Source organism: Bubalus kerabau, chromosome 7 (assembly GCF_029407905.1).
Source record: "Bubalus kerabau isolate K-KA32 ecotype Philippines breed swamp buffalo chromosome 7, PCC_UOA_SB_1v2, whole genome shotgun sequence".
In the NCBI taxonomy this organism is placed as follows: domain Eukaryota; kingdom Metazoa; phylum Chordata; class Mammalia; order Artiodactyla; family Bovidae; genus Bubalus; species Bubalus kerabau.
The window spans coordinates 54,848,260-54,865,807 of record NC_073630.1 but is presented as its reverse complement, the minus strand read 5'-3'; the positions used below and the strand labels follow the sequence as shown (position 1 = coordinate 54,865,807).

The 17,548-nt window shown below is 35.1% G+C and overlaps 1 long non-coding RNA gene across 1 annotated transcript; it reads left to right on the top strand.

The window, feature by feature from the left end:
• The first annotated feature begins 234 nt into the window (after window positions 1–234).
• LOC129657205 (uncharacterized) lies at window positions 235–12,484 on the top strand. Its single transcript, XR_008716603.1, has 4 exons — window positions 235–359; window positions 3,652–3,726; window positions 4,302–4,371; window positions 12,303–12,484. It is a non-coding gene; the product is annotated as an uncharacterized LOC129657205 (long non-coding RNA).
• The last annotated feature ends 5,064 nt before the right edge of the window (window positions 12,485–17,548 follow it).

Genomic DNA, 17,548 nt, shown 5'->3' with positions numbered 1-17,548 from the left:
ATTGCTATATTCCCCTAGTCTACACCAGTGCCGGCACAATCATTATTTCTTGAGGAAACTAATGAATCCTTGCTATAGTTTTCAGTTTTCTTTGTTCTGAGAACAAGTCAATTCAGTTAAACCATTGTATCTCATTTCAAGAGGTGGTGATGCAGGTGGGCTCTGGAATCTTGGCCTATGCTGCAAGCAATCAGGTATTTAATAAGATGCATGTGTGCGTACTTAGTCACTCAGTCATGTCTGACTCTTTGCGACCCTTTGGGCTGTAGCCCACCAGGCTCCTCTGTCCATTGGATTTTTCAGACAAAAGTACTGGTGTGGATTGCCATTTCCTCCCCCAAGGGATCTTCCAACCCCAGGTTTGAACCCATATCGCCTACATTGCAGGTGGATTCTTGACCAGCTGAGACATCAAGGAAGCCCAAGAGGCACTTCTGTGGAAACAAAAGAAAAACAAAGGCTATTTAATGTTTGAACTAAATTATAAACTAATTTTTCAGCCCACAGGGCAGTCAGTTAAGAAAATTTCTAGATGTCAGGGTTAAAACATGTTTTGTAGTTTGAACTGTCTCTGATGATGTCTTCAGGAGTTAGTTAATTTTCTGAGTGGCTAATACTAGACATAGGCCTGAGAATCATCTAAATATGAGCTGATAAGGCATTTTCTTTGAAGTTTATATTAAGTTGTCTACCTTCAGTTTGTGCTTGTGTGTGTTGGTAGGTCTTTAGGAAAAAGACAGTTTTAGTTTGAGAATTTCTGAATTCCAGAGGGATCAGGTAGTGAGAAAAAGATAAATGTTTCAGTTCTGCTTACAAAAGTATAACTTAGCAAATTTCTGTAAGCCCTAGAAAAAAAAATTTCCTTGTGTTTGGAAAAATAAAAGATTAAAAATATTTTAAACAAAGAAGTCATAAAGAATATAATCATTTTCATCAATTAATTCAATCCCATGTAATCCTTATTTGCCTGCGTCCAGTTTTTCCATTTGTTCTATTGACCTTGCCTGATGACTGAGGGTGTTAAAGACGGGGAAATTTCAGGAACTTTGCAAGGTTTTTTTAAGACTAGTATGATTTACTGAGTGAAGTGGGGTGTCTTGATCACTGGAGATCATGGAAGTTAAACTCCAAAGTTTTTTGTTTTGTTTTGTTTTGCCATTGTAAGTACATCAACCTGACAGCAAGGAAAGGCTTCAACCCATCAAACAGAAAATGAGTTTTGCCAGCAGATAGGAAAAACCAAATGGCCATGCTGGGTTTCCCAAAGCTCTATTTCTTTAACTTACAGTTTTATAAGAACAGCAGGATGGCAAAAGTATGGAAAAGAGAAGTCAGGGTTTTTTGTTTTTGTTTTGTTTGTCTTTGTTTTTTCAGTAATGGAATGGATTTTATTTTCATGGCATAATCTTTATAGATTCACACCTTTGCATGAATGGCAGTTAGGCATTTCCCTGATACTTAGGTTCAGGCCTTTTAGTGTGAGATAACATTTATGCCAAGATTTATAAAACTTCCAAGAGTTTCATACAATTTCTAGAACACTTATATCTATATAGACACAACATGAAGAAGGTATATTACTTCTTATTTGCCAATGCTTCTTATGTAATTTAACATGTCAAATATGCCTAATTTATTGTTTCTCTTTTAATAAGAAAAGAAAATATCTCAAAATTAGTTCTAGAACAACCAAAAAAAAAAAACCTTTTGAATTTGATTTTGGTTAAGTTTGTAAAAAATATCAGAAAGGTTTTAAAACACTTGATCAAATAGGGCTCTGTAATACAATGCTTAAAGTTATCTATTTAACCTAAATAGGACTTTCCTGATAGCTCAGTTGGTAAAGAATGTGCCTGTAATGCAGGAGACCCCAGTTCAATTCCTGGGTCAGGAAAATCAGCTGGAAAAGGGATAGGCTACCCACTCCAGTATTCTTGGGCTTCCCTTGTGGCTCAGCTGATAAAGAATCCACTGCAATGATGGAGACCTGGGTTCAATCCGTGGATTAGGAAGATCCCCTGGAGAAGGGAAATTCTACCCACTCCAGTATTCTGGCCTGAAGAATTCCATGGACTGTATAGTCCACGGGGTCGCAAAGAGAAATGACTGTGACTTTTACTTTAACCTAAATAATTATTAAAGATGTCATAGGCAAATATAGAAAGTTATGTAGTTTTGAGGGCTTCCCAGTTGGCTATTTGATAAAGAATCCTCCTGCCAATGTAGGAGATGCAGGTTTGATACCTGGGTCAGGAAGATCCCCAGAGGAGGAAATGGCAACCCACTCCAGTATTCTTGCCTGGAGAATCCCATGGACAGAGGAGTCTGGCAGGCTATAGTCCATGGTGTTGCAAAAGTTGGACATGACTGAACGCACACACACACACACATATACACATATACACATATTTTTGAGAAAAAGTTAGCTCTTAATGCTGAGGATTAGGTTCACTGAAGTAATCAAAGACCTGATACATTATAGGTGATTATTTTGACAAGTCATAAGATCTTTGTTTTGTTATATTTTTGAGGCAGAATAAATACAAATAAAAATTTTTCATAGCCTTTTATTATCAAAAGCAGACCAATAGAAAAAGAGTTGTTCTTTTAACAGAGGGAAAAGCAAATTTTAATTTGTACCTGTTATTTTTAATATTAAAATAATATTTTAGTATTAAGAATAATATTTTTTAATATTAAACTTCATTTACTTAATCAAATTCATTCTAATATTATCCAGTCCTGATCACAAATAAAATTTATTTCTAAAGATTCCTTCTTTTGCAAACATTTTACAACTTTATATATCCATTTTAGCTTGCCCTTTGTTTTCTTTCTCATTTAGAAATAGCCAACTTTAGAACAAAATTATATTCTTTTTTTTTAACAAGAATGTCTCCATAACTTGTACATTTTCTTACCCCCAAACACATCCTATTTATATTATTATATCTAGTAGCTTTAACCATGTATATTAATTAGAATTCTTAATCCTTTGAAACCTTAATTTTTTAGTGAAAATGAAGAAGCAAACAATCATGAACTGTATTAACATTTTGTGGCTTGGTGAAATTATAAATACATTTTACAATTTCTAGAAATATATCTTACTTCATAGTATAATCTTTTAGTAAAGCATAAAATATGTTTATGAACAGACCCCAAACATACTTAGTATCTCTGTATTAAGAGATCAAAAATACATAAACTAGCATTTGTTTAGCAACTAATGTTTAGTATGTTATCTTATTTGGAAATGATCTAGATATTCAATGAATTTCCATCATTCAAATCAACTTAGCAAAATTCTAAGGGTATAAATCATCAAAGAAATTTAGGAAACAATTTAAGTAAACATATCATAAAATAATTATTGTTAAAATGTTAACCTAAAAAAAATCATCTCATTTACATCTATTTAATTCATTTGTTCTTAACAATCATACTTGAATTACTCATGAAAATTTCATGAGATATTAAAGCAGTTAGTTATTATCTTAATTTTTTTCCTTTGCTGACAAATTTGCAATCGAGACATTAGCCTATCTGATTAGCAAACCCAGATAGAAAAACAAGTTATTTATTAATTAAATAAACATGCTTAAAATTAACTTTTATTTACTAAAAATTATCTTATGTGTGCATGCTTAGTTGCTCAGCTGTGTCTGACTCTGTGACCCCATGAACTGTAGACTACCAGGCTCCTCCGTCCATGGGATTCTCCAGGTAAGGATCACATGAATTTGAAAAATATTTGGCTTAGATTTTATTATATTTTTGAGAACCTTTATATAATTTATCATTTGCTTAAGCCAATTAAATAGAGATCTTTTAAAAATTAATATTTTGCTATATTACTTGTGGTTGAAAATAATATATTTATAACTTAGACATATAAACAAACATAATCAGAGATATCATAGTTTTCATTTCAAAATTTTAGTCATGAATCAGTTACAATACAAAAATCACTAGTTTATGAATAACGATTAAATAAGTAAGATTACTCACTCAGATGACTAAAAATATTTGGTTATTTGTGGAGAAGATTTTTAAGATCTATATTTGCCTTTGACAAGTAATTTTAAGGAGGCTACTTAGACAAGAGAGTTCTTTTAGTAGCAGTTTGTTCTTACTCTCATTTTGCTTGTTTGTTTGTTTCAGGTTCTACTAACTGAGTAGATTACGCAATCTAGGCTTTATCTCAGGTGTTTACTTATAGGAAGGCTGAGAAGATGGGCCAGTTTTTAACTTCATCTGGTGGGCTTAGTTTATGGGTTTTTTTTTGTTTTTTTTTAAAGGAGCTGTCAGAACAGGATGTCAAGAGTTCCTCTGGGCTCTGGGGTGTCAACTGATGGAGGAGGAGGAGAAGTAAGTCAGTTACATAAAAGGGAAGTTCAAATAAGGCAAATAAAGGGATGGAGGAGAAGGTGCAGAATTTCGAAGGGGGATAGAAGAAGGGTAAGAAAGTTCATCTGATTTTTCAAGTTTAGAGATACTCTGAGTCATCTTTTCATTTACAGCATGAAGGGAGGCAATTTTCTCAGTGTTATCTTTGGAGGCCTCTAGATGCCAGTTGAAATGTTTCCTACTTATTTTGTCTGGTCAGTACATTTTTCAGTCAAGCACAAAGATAGACTAACTTGGGAATTTGGAAAGTTCCTCAATTTGGCCAGTGTAATTTTAAATCATCCCAGGTAAATGGACCCATTTAGATAGGTTGTTACAGGGTAAGGGTCCACAGGTGTTAAGCATAAAACTGACAATGGTTCTTGGAGGGGTTTATCTTTCTTTGAATTGTTTCTATAAGAGCTTTCTATTATTTTGAGTACTCATCAGAAAAGTTTTGTGTCTTTTTTTTTTTTTTTTTTACTGTGAAACCCAAATCTGGAGAAAGATTCCTCCTTACTCCCCAAAAGAGAGGGAAACTAGTGTTGATACTTAGAAATACCCAAATAGACACAATCCTCAATCAAATGGGATCCAGTAGTCCTCACTTCATAGCTTCCAAGCCGTTGAAGAGACAACTGCATGCAATGGGTTAGTGTGTGCATGCTAAGTCACTTCATTCATGTCTGACTCTTTGACTCCATGGAGTATAGCCTGCCAGGCTCCTCTGTCCATGGGATTCTCCAGGCAAGAATACTGGAATGTGTTGCCATTTCCTCCTCCAGGGGATCTTCCCACCCAGGGATAAAACTTGGGTCTCCTGTGTCTCCTCCATTGGTTGATGGGTTCTTTACCACAAGCACCACTTGGAAAGCCCTGTAGGTACTGTAGACTGAATCTAAAGGAGTTCCAGACTGCTGAGGGTGGCTGGTCCAAATTCTGCTAACTATGACAGCTATGTTAACTAAAATTTCAGAAATGGAGACCTGATTGAAATAAAAAAGTATTTTCTGGGGTTTGTTAGGACTGTAGCCCAGAAGACACAAATTAAAGAAGCACTTGAATTGTATTCCACTCAACTACAAAATGGGCTTCCCAGGTGGTGCTAGTGGTAAAGAATCTGCCTGTCACTACAGGAGACACAGAAGACATGGGTTGGATCTCTGGGTTGGGAAGATCTCCTGGAGAAGGGCAGGGCAACTCACTCCAGTATTCTTGTCTGGAGAATCACATGGACAGAGGAGCCTGGCAGGCTATATAGTCCATGGGGTCGAAGAGTCAGACATGACTGAAGCAAATGAGCATGCACACATGCACAGCTACAAAAGAGAAGGAGCTTATAAAGGCAAGAACTTCAAGATCACAGTTACATGAGTTGTTCATTAATAACTATAATTGGAGCTGGCCAGAAGTGAAGGTGCTTGTTAAGCCAGGATTGGTTGCAATCTAAAATCATTGCATAGTTACAAGGTTACCACCAAGGTCTCAGCTAGCTGATATTTCTTTTTAAATGGCTGATAGTATGCTTGAATTTGGTACAGTTCACAGAAAGTTCAATTTAGTGGTGTAGGGACATGTCTGAGAACATATCCTCAGTGGGCACTCAAATCCATTTTGTAGGGTTGAGCAAACAAAATAGGTTACTCCATTATGATTTTCAATATGTTATGAGGCACTATCCTTTTATGACTTAATATTCCCTCTCCCTTACTAAAAATTTTGTATTTTCTCTAAGACCTTTGACCTATTAAATCACTTCACAAAGATTTTTATAAGGTGTTATTTGATTAGTTATTTGATTACAAAACACTTCATAAAGAATATGTTATTGTTTTTATATTTTCAAATTTTTACTAAAGAGCATTTATCTTGTCATATATACTATCTTGATGCAATGATTATTACTTTTATTTTCCAATAACTAACCTCATTCCCAAATTCTTCTACACTCTCCATTACAATGTAGAAGCCTAAGAACTACATTTCCTAGAAACACTTGCACGCAGAGTTATGAATTCAATTCCACTAGTGAGAAGAATTTATATGTGATTTATAAGCAAAAGAGTAACAAAGGTTAATATTGTTCCTATAGCAACCATAAGCATCTCATGATTTTTAGCAGTAGATTTTTCTGTACCTCCTGTCTCATCTGAAAAATCACCCACCTGGTGCTGCAGACAACCTATATTAACCATTGTGGGTTTTGACAATTCTTGCTTTTGTAAATTTTAGTAGTTCTGACCTTCATGTGTCCAAATTTTTCAATGTATATGTGTCTGTTAGTTTCTTTATAAATACTTCTCTTTAAAATATTTATAGGGAATTTTATTCTCCTGACCCAGCCTAAGCTAGTAATTGGTGAAAATTGATCCCTTATAAATAGATTTTAAAATATTCCAATTCTGTATTCATGCTTGCAAAAATAGTTGACTTGATAATTCTACGTCCTGCCATTTTTGTGTGAGGATACCAAAATATTCCCAACTTCAAAAAGACTAGATATAGAAATATAAAATTTGAATCATTGATATAGAAATTGGAGGAAGACTTGTTGTTCACTCACTAAGTTGTGTCCAACATGTTGCAACCTCCTGGGCTGCAGCATTTCAGGCTTCCCCATCTTTCACTATCTCCCAGAATTTGCTTAAATTCATGTCCACTGAGTCCATGAGGTCATCCAACCATCTCATCCTCTGTCCTTGCCCCCTGTCCTTGCCCTCATCTTTCCCAGCAGGGTCTGTCCCAATTAGTGGACTCTTCATATCAGGTGGCCAAAATATTGGAGCTTCAGCTTTAGCATCAGTCCTTGCAATGAATATTCAGGGTTAATGTCCTTTAGAATTGACAGGATTGCTTTCTGTGCAGTCCGAGGGACTCTGAAAAATCTTCTCCAGCACCACAATTTGAAAACATCAGTTCTTCAATGCTCAGTCTTCTTTATGATCCAACTCTCACATCCATACATGACTACTGGAAAAACCATAGTTTTCTAGGGGGACCTTTGTCAGCAAAGTGTGAGGGGTCTCTGCTTTTAAATATGCTGTGTAGGTTTGTCAAACCTTTCCTTACAAGGAGCAAGCATCTTTTAATTCCATTTCTGCAGTCACCATTCACAGTGATTTTGGAGCCCCAAAAAATAAAATCTGTCACTGTTTCCAATTTTTCCCTATCTATTTGGCATGAAGTGATAGGACTGGTTGCCATGATCTTCCTTTTTTGAATGTTGAGTTTTAAGCCAGCTTTTTCATTCTCCTCTTTTACTTTCATCAAGAGGCTCTATAGTTCCTCTTCACTTTCTGCCATAAGGGTGGTGTCATCTGCATATCTGAGGTTGTTGATATTTCTCTTGGTGATCTGGATTCCACCTTGTGATTCCTCTAGCCTAGCATTTCACATGATTTACTCTCCATATAAGTTAAGTAAGCAGCAAGACAATATACAGTCTTGTCATATTCTTTTCCCAATTTTGAGTCAATCCATTGTTCCATGTCCAGTTCTAACTGTTGCTTATTAACCTGCATACAGGTTTCTCAGGAGGCAAGTAAGATGGTCTGATATTCCTATCTCCTTAAGAAGTTTCCAGTTTGTTGTGATCCACACAGTCAAAGGCTTTATTGTAGCAATGAAGCAGAAGCCGATTTTTTTGGGGCGAGAGGAGGGAAATTCCCTTACTTTTTCTATGATTCAATGAACGTTGGCCTGGTTGATCTCTGGTTCCTATACCTTTTATAAATCCAGCTTGTATGTCTGGAAGTTCTTAGTTCATGTACTGCTGAAGACTAACTTGAAGAGTTTTGAACATTACTTGGCCAGCATGTGAAATGAGCACAATTGGATGGTAGTTTGAACATTCTTTGACATTTCCTTTCTTTGGGATTGGCATTAAAACTGACCTTTTCCAGTCCTGCTGAGTTTTCCAAATTTGCTGGCATATTGAGTGCAGCACTTTAACAATATCATCTTTTAGGATTTGAAATAGCTTAGCTGGAATTCCATCACCTCCACTAGATTTATTTGTAGTAATGCTTCCTAAGACCCACTTGATTTCACACTCCAGGATGTCTGGCTCTAGGTGAGTTACCATATTATCATGGTTATCTGGGTCATTAAGATCTTTTTTGTATAGTTCTGTGAATTCTTGCGACCTTTTCTTAATCCCTACTGCCTCTGTTAGTTTCTTGCCATTTCTGTCTTTTACTGTGCCCATTTTTGCATGAATTAGTCCCTTGGTATCTCCAATTTTCTCAAAGAGCTCTCTAGTCTTTCCCATTCTACTCTTTTCCTCTACTTTCACCTTGCTCAGTTAAGAAGGCTTTATTTTGTCTCCTTGTATTCTTTAGAACTCTTCATTCAGTTGAGCATATTTTTGCCTTTCACTTCTCTTCTTTTCTTAGCTATTTTGTAAGGCCTCCTCAGACTACCTCTTTGCCTTCTTGCATTTCTTTTACTTTGACTTGGTTTTGGTCACTGTCTCCTATACAATGCTATGAATCTCATGGTGCCAAACCAAAAGAGATAATTGTAGCTCAGAATAAAAGTGGGAATAACACAGAGAAGAAGATAAGATGGTGGAAAACTGGTCCTACTTAGTTCCTAATGTTAGCCAAATTTCATTTTCTTCTATCAGCCTGATAGATATCACAGTTACACTGTGGTCCAAATAGATTATGCAATACATTAACCTGGAAATGGAAGGATATGTGAACATGGCCAAGCCTAGAATGCTATGAAAAAAAATAAGCTAAGTCAGTAGCCAAATGGGCCATGTGGAGTAGATTTTCAGTTCAGTTCAGTTCAGTTCCGTCGCTGAGTCGTGTCCGACTCTATGCCACCCCATGAATCACAGCACACCAGGCCTCCCTGTCTATCACCAACTCCCGGAGTTCACCCAGACTCACATCCATCGAGTCCGTGATGCCATCCAGCCAATTAATCCGCTGTTGTCCCCTTCTCCTCCTGCCCCCAATCCCTCCCAGCATCAGAGTCTTTTCTAATGAGTCAACTCTTCCCATGAGGTGGCCAAAGTACTGGAGTTTCAGCTTTAGCAGCATTCCTTCCAAAGAAATCCCAGGGCTGATCTTCTTTAGGATGGACTGGTTGGATCTCTTGCAGTCCAAGGGACTCTAAAGTCTTATCCAACACCACAGTTCAAAAGCATCAATTCTTTGGCGCTCAGCCTTCTTCACAGTCCAACTCTCACATCCATACATGACCACAGGAAAAACCATAGCCTTGACTAGACGGACCTTTGTTGGCAAAGCAATGTCTCTGCTTTTGAATATGCTATCTAGGTTGGTCATAACTTTTCTTCCAAGGAGTAAGCGTCTTTTAATTTCATGGCTGCAGTCACCATCTGCAGTGGTTTTGGAGCCCCAAAAAATAAAGTCTGACACTGTTTCCACTGTTTCCCCATCTATTTCCCATGAAGTGATGGGACCGGATGCCATGATCTTCATTTTCTAAATGTTGAGCTTTAAGCCAACTTTTTCACTCTCCACTTTCACTTTCATCAAGAGGCTTTTTAGTTCCTCTTCACTTTCTGCCATAAGGGTGGTGCCATCTGCATATCTGAGGTTATTGATATTTCTTCCGGAAATCTTGATTCCAGCTTGTGCTTCTTCCAGTCCAGCCTTTCTCATGATGGACTCTCCATATAAGTTAAATAAGCAGGGTGACAATATACAGCCTTGACGTACTCCTTTTCCTATTTGGAACCAGTCTGTTGTTCCATGTCCAGTTCTAACTGTTGCTTCCTGACCTGCATACAGATTTCTCAAGAGGCAGATCAGGTGATCTGGTATTCCCATCTCTTTCAGAATGTTCCACAGTTTATTGTGATCCACACAGTCAAAGGCTTTGGCATAGTCAAGAAAGCAGAAATAGATGTTTTTCTGGAACTCTCTTGCTTTTTCCATGATCCAGCAGATGTTGGCAATTTGATCTGTAGTTCCTCTGCCTTTTCTAAAACCAGCTTTTGCATCATTTTGGCTAATTTGCTTTTAAATATTAATATAAAGAGGAGCCAATATAGCTGATTCAAATTAGAAGCTAACCAATGCCAAAAAGTTCATGAAATCTACTCTCATAATTGTTGGTTTAAAATTTATGTGGCCTGTGTTCTAATTACTCAAATTCAGGATCTTTATGACTGACTAGAAGTATATTCATAGTATAGGATATTATATTTTGCAGGTTTTTTATTTATATACTTTTATCTATCCTACTAGTGCATAGTCTCAGTGAAAGCAGAGTATTTCTTAGTTGGTTGTTTATTTGTTTTCGTCTCCTATATCTTCTTCTTCTAGAATAGTGCACTATTTGCTGATGGAATGAAAAAATGAATTAGAGAATATAACTTCTTATAATCTAAATAAGTTCTAAAGGGAATGTGCTTAGAGCTAATAGAAGTATTGACATTTCTACAATAAAAGGCTATCAGGTTTTCTTTAAATTATCTCCCCATGGAAATATTAACTTCAGCAGCTATCAGACATTTTAGTCTCAAAATTCGTTTACATTCATGAACATTACTTAAAAAATGCAAAAAGACTTTAGATTATATAGGTTGTTACTATCAATATCACTATATTAAAAGTTACCAATGAAATATTTTAATATATATTTAGTAATATTAACAATACTGATAGACTTATTACAGAAACATAACTAGAATATTTAATGAAAAATAACCAATTTTTAGAAATAAATAATAAATTAGCAAGAATAATATTGCTTTTCAGTCTTGCAAATCTCTTTAATATCTAGATTAATAGAAAACAGCTGAATTTTCATATCTACATCTCCATTTGATCTATTGTAATATGTTATTTTGCTTGAAGTCTGTGAAGAAAATTCAAGCTCACACAAATACACACTGGTGTTTAGTTGCCTTTTAGAAAATTGTTGATATTGTTTTTTATACTACACTAAAATTTGTGAAATGGTGGCTATTTTACAGACAGTTGCAAAGTAGAACCTGAAACTAAGTTAATAAATTTCCATGTTACATTATAACCCCATGGACCCACCATAACCTATGAAAATGTATTTTAACTTTGCATGATTTTATGACATTATGCATTGGTCATGTGGAAGGCACTGGTTCACTGAACTATCAAACTACTACAAAGGTTTACATATCTCATTTTATAATATCAAAAAGTCACATTTATAAATAACAACTCCAATCTCATCAGAAATGTTCTTAAGTATTGAGAAGCTGTGAAACTCATGTGGGTGTATTCAAGTTTTCCAAAAGTCTAATTTGCACTTTGAACATTCAAATATTAATATTGGCAAAAACTGCTATCACTCATTTTCCATGAAGTGGCAGTTTAACATCCATCATTTAATTTTGAGAAAATATGCATTAAATACTTATTTCTATGAAAATTCTATGTCAATAAATCATTCTTTAAATTACAAATGGTATTTCATTTTAAAAAAGGAACTAATTCAGCTTCCAATTCAGACAATTGCCAGTGATTTTTCTGGGAACAGATGTATATGTTTCTCCTATGCCATTACCACACTGTCTTGATGACTATAGCTTTGTAGTATGTTTTTCAGATTTGGCACTGTAAGTACTTCAACTTTATTGTTTTTTAAAGATTGTTGTCTCTATTTTAGGTGTATTCAATTTACCTATAAAATTTTAGTATCAGCTTCTCAATTTCTAAAACAGCTTAGCAGAATTTTTTGTAGGAATTGAATTGAATTTGCAGGTCAGTTAGGGAGTATTAGGTCCTTCAATCCAAGAAAGTTGGATATATTTCCATTCATTTATATCTTCTTATCTTTAAATCGTATTTAGTACTTTTCAGTACATGTGTTGCACTCCTTTTGTTAAATTTGTTTCTAAATATTTAGTTATTTTTGACAATATTGTAACTTGAAGTTTTCTTAATTTTCAGATTGTTTATTGGTAGTGTGAAATGCTTGGAGATGAGCACATATCCTTCTATTCTGCCATCTTGAACCAATCTCTGCAATTGCTTTTTATATGTTGATCTTTTTTTTGCAGATGCACATTATCAGGTTAAGGAATTTCCCATTTCTTCTGAGTTTAAGTATTTTTAACATTAAAAGATACAAATTGTTGTCAAATGCTTTTATGCGTGTGTTAACATGACAGGTGGTGCTGGTGGTAAAGAATCTGCCTGCCAATGCAAGACAACTAAGAGATGCAGGTTTGATCCCTGGGTTAGGAAGATCCCCTGGAGGCTGTCATTGTTGTTCAGTCATTCAGTCATGTTTGACTCTTTGTGACCCCATGGTGTGCAGCACATCTGGCTTCCCTGTCCTTCACAATCTCCTGGGGCTTGCTCAAATGTCCATTGAGTTGGTGATGCAATCCCAACCATCTTGTCCTCTGTCATCCTCTTCTCCTCCTGCCTTCAATTTTTCACAGCATCAGGGTCTTTTCTAATAAGTTGGCTCATTGCATCATGTGGCCAAAGTAATGGAGCTTCAGCTTCAGCATCAGTCCTCCCAATGAATATTCAGAGTTGAGTTTCCTTTAGGATTGACTGGTTTGATCTCCTTGCAGGCCAAGGCACTCTCAGGAGTCTTCTTCAATACCACAGTTCAAAATCTTGGCAACTCACTCTAGTATTCTTGCCTAGGAAATCCCATGGATAGAGAAGTCTGGTGGGCTACAGCCCATGGGGTTGCAAATGGTCAGGCATGACTGAGCATCTGAACATATATAATATGACTGAGTGTATTTTGTCCTTTATTGTATTGTTATAGTACATTACAATGATTAGTTTTCATGTGCTCAACCAACATTGAATTAATGCCATAAATCTTATATGGTGTGCAATCCTTTTTATATGTTAGTGATTTTTTTTTTCTTTTTTGGTAGTTTTTTTTTTTAAGAATATTGGAAACTTTTGTATTTGTATTCAAAGGGATATTGGCTTATAGTTTTTTCTTATGAATTTTTAAATATGGCTTTTCTGTGAAGTTAAAACTGACCTCAGAATGATTGGGGAATTGTTTCCTCAAGTTCTATATTTTGGAGGAGTTTGTGGAAGATAAGTATTAACTCTTCTTTAAATGTTTGGTACAGTTCAACAGTGAGTCCATCTACTCCTGAACCTTTCTATGTGGCTACTTTTCTGATGAAGTCAATCTCTTTATTTGTTATGGAAATTTTCAGTTTATCCATTTCACATAGAATTAGTTGCAATAGTTTCTGTTTTCTAGCAATTTGTCCATTTTTTAAAGTTTATTCAATATGATCATAATCTTCAGGTATATATCTTTATTTCTGTCAGGTCAGTAGTAATGGTTCTTAGTTCATTTCTGATTTTCATAATTTAAGTTCTCTTTTTTGTAATTAGTGTAGCTAAATATTAGTCAATTTTGTTGGTCTTTTTCAAAACCCAAATTTATTTGTTTTGAATTTCCGCTATTGGTTTTCTATTTGCTATTTAATATATTTCTGCTGTATGTTCTTCACTAGCTTTTAGGTTTAGTTTGGTCTGTAGGTTCTAATTTCTTAAGGTGAAATTGATTTGAGAAAAAAAATTAATGTAGTCATTTGTAGTTATAAATTTCATACTGAGAACTAACTTTCATGCAGCTCATAAATTTCAGTATGTTGTACCTTCATTTTCATACTCTGTCTTTGCTTTCAACAATTTGATTACAAAGTATCAAGGTGTAGATCTTTTGAGTTTAAACTACTTGATGTATGATAAGGTTCTTGGATCTGTTACCTAATTTTTAATTAAATTTAAGAAGCTTTTATTAGTTTTTGAAATATTTTTCCACTACTTTCTCTTTCTTCTCTACTTTTAGACTCACATTATGAATATGTTAATATATTTGATGATGTGCTGAGATATCTGAGAATCTTTTCACTTTTTGCCTCTTTTTTCTCTGTTCTTCAGACTGAATAATCTAATTGAAATCTCAAATTTACAGATATTATATTCTGCCTGCTCTAACCTATTATTGACACTTTATTGAATTTTTGATTTTAGTTATTATTCTCTATTTTCAACTTTAAAATTTATATTTCAATAATATCTATTCCACTTCAATATTCTGTTTTGGGAAGATGGCATTCTTATACTTTTCTTTATGTCTTTGGACATGGTTTCCTTTAGTTCTCATAATATATTTTTAAAAGTTAATTTGAAGTCTATCTAGTAGGTCCAACATGCAGGCTTCTTCAGAGATAATTTCTAGCATTAGCTTTGTGTGTGTGTGTGTGTGTGTGTGTGTGTGTATGGGTCATGCTTTCCTGTTTCTTTGCATGCTCATCATATTTTTGTTCCAAACTGGACATTTTAAATAATATAATATGACAACTCTGAAAATTAGTTTTTTTCACTTCTCCAGGGTGGTTGTTATTGTTGTTTGTGGTTGCTTTTGTTCTTTCTTTTTTTCTTAACACTCTTGAACTAATTATTTTATGTAACATCTATATTCTTTATTGTGTGTGTCTACTGAAGTCTTTGGTTAGCCTAGAGTTCTGCTAATTTTTCATCAAATGGACATATATTTTCTTAGTACGTCTCCTAGTTTGGCTGATAAAACTTTCTGTGCATGTTTGGGCATGCCTTCAAGAGGCAGTTGACACAGTCTTCACTTCATGTTTCTTCAGAGCTTCAAGGTCAGCCAGAATTGAAAGCTTACAACCTTCTTAAAATATTTCTGAGCATGTGTGTCCTGCTAGAATACCAAGGCATCCTATGGACATCTAATTCCCTAGTTTTTCATTTCAAGCATTTTGGCTATCTCATTGTTGGCTCAAACTATTATCCACTGTCTCAGACAACTTTTTAGGGTAAACAATGATCTCTAAATTATCATTTTCAGTATACACCTCTAAAGAAACCATTTCTCAAATGAGCTTCAATTCAGTTAACATAAAGACATCCCTGAAAGTAGTATCTTCCAGGGAATCTCTAGACAACAATGATTCTCTGGGAGCAACATTCTGAGGAGCTTCAACCCTTTTATCCTTCTGCTGGACACAAGGATACTAGATTTCAAAATGATTGTAAGGTATTTGTTAAGTGTTTACAGGGTTAGTGGTTCAAACTACTGAAAAGCTAGAATGGGAGAGAAGTTAAGAACAGTTCAAGTTAAAATGCCAAAACCTCATTATTCATACTGAGATTTAACTTTAAAAAAAAATAACTAAACCCTCCTCAATCCTCTTGCAAACCTTTGGTTAATTTCTATTGACCTAGAAAAGTTGATTCAAACAATTTTTTGCCAGTGTCATCCTTGCTTTTATGAGGACAGAAGTTTTAGACTTCCTTAATTTGTTTCTTTTTGTTGACATAAGTCCATCTAGCCACTGATATCTTTAAGGCATTTTCTTAGGTTACCAGCCAGTTGTGCCCACATTACAGACACTTTCAACAAAAGAAAAGCCCTGGTATATTGCTTCTTTACCCATTCAGCACAGAGATTTTGCTGCCAAAAATTCATATGATCAATTTTCAACCCCTATCATGAGCTATCATTAAGAGAGTAAATGTTCATCAATAAATTATGAGTAAGTGGATTCTTTATTCCCTGCTGCTGCTGCTGCTGCTAAGTCGCTTCAGTCACGTCCGACTCTGTGCAACCCCACAGACGGAAGCCCACCAGGCTCCCCCGTCCTGGGGATTCTCCAGGCAAGAACACTGGAGTGGGCCGCCATTTCCTTCTCCAATGCGTGAAAGGGAAAAGTGAAAGTGAAGTCACTCAGTCGTGTCCGACTGTTAGCGACCCCATGGACTGCAGCCTACCAGGCTCCGCCATCCATGGGATTTTCCAGGCAAGAGTACTGGAGTGGGGTGCCATTGCTTTCTCCATCTTTATTCCCTAAGAATATATAAATCTAATTATTTCCATTAAGATAACTAGAAATTTGTTTGGAGGCATTTGTTTGGATAGTGAAGTGTATACTTCTATTTGAGGGGCAATAACAAATTTCACTTAGTATCTACAATAGTCTCCTCATGTGACACAAGACTATTCTGACTATTTCTTTATTTGCTGTTGCTTTTAAAAGAGTGATAGTGTTAGTTGCTCAGTCAGGGCCAACTCTTTGTGACCGCATGGACTGTAGCAAGGCTGTTCTATCCATGGAATTCTCCAGACAAGAATATTGGAGTGGGTACCTATTCCCTTCTCCAGGGGATCTTCCTAATTCAGAGATCAAACCTGGGTCTCCTGCATTACAGGTGGATTCTTTATGGTCTGAGCTATTTGTTGTTGCTTTAAATAGAATTAAATCATCCATATAAACCATATAACTCATATATAAATTCCAAACACAATAATCTTGTAGATTACTGTTATATTTCCTAAATTGTTCCAGTTCTCTTCTGTCTTGCTTCTACACTTAATCTATTTTTTGACTAAGTGTTCTCTTCTGGCCAGGTATTTGAAAAAGAAAACACTTTCAAAAATACATCACATTAATAACTTGGTTTTCCTACTGTCCTGGAGATTAATAATTTTCCTTCTGCTCTACTCATTTGTGTCATTTATGCCACAAATGGAGAGTAAAATTACTCTACAAAGTGTAGCTGAATGGTAACCTATTTCCATTATTGTAAATTTCACCTATGTTTGATATGGTGTGCACAAAAACAGAGAGAAAATAGGAATGTTTTTCAATCTAATCTTTTTCACTTAGAACCATTAAGGGAGGTAAAGAGTTATATTCTGTATCAGAATGGATTGCATTTATATTCTTTCATTTCTAAAGTAGATTTCCATCTTTGAAATTGGAAACAGTTTCCTAACTTAAAGTAGGTAATTACACACTCCATTAAACAAGTAATTAACAGATTACAATTTGAAAAAAAAGAAAAACTTGAAAATGAGCAATTCTGATTCTGAATGTGAAGAGTTGTGTTATAATTAGCATAATACCTTTGGAAATAGGTTAACAAGTACACAATAAAATGAAAAAAAGAAGCAATGTTTCCTCCATACAGATCACGCACAACAAATAGCCATTCATGAGTTAAATATCAGTATGTTTTTAAGAAATCTTGGTCTTAGAATTGTTGTTATAATTCTCTAAAATTCAAAATGATATAAATTTGTTATATGAAATGTTTGTTACCCTAAGAGACTGTGACTCTTTAGAGTCAATGTTTTAAATTGTCTTTCAACAATAATTCCCTGAGGCAAGTGG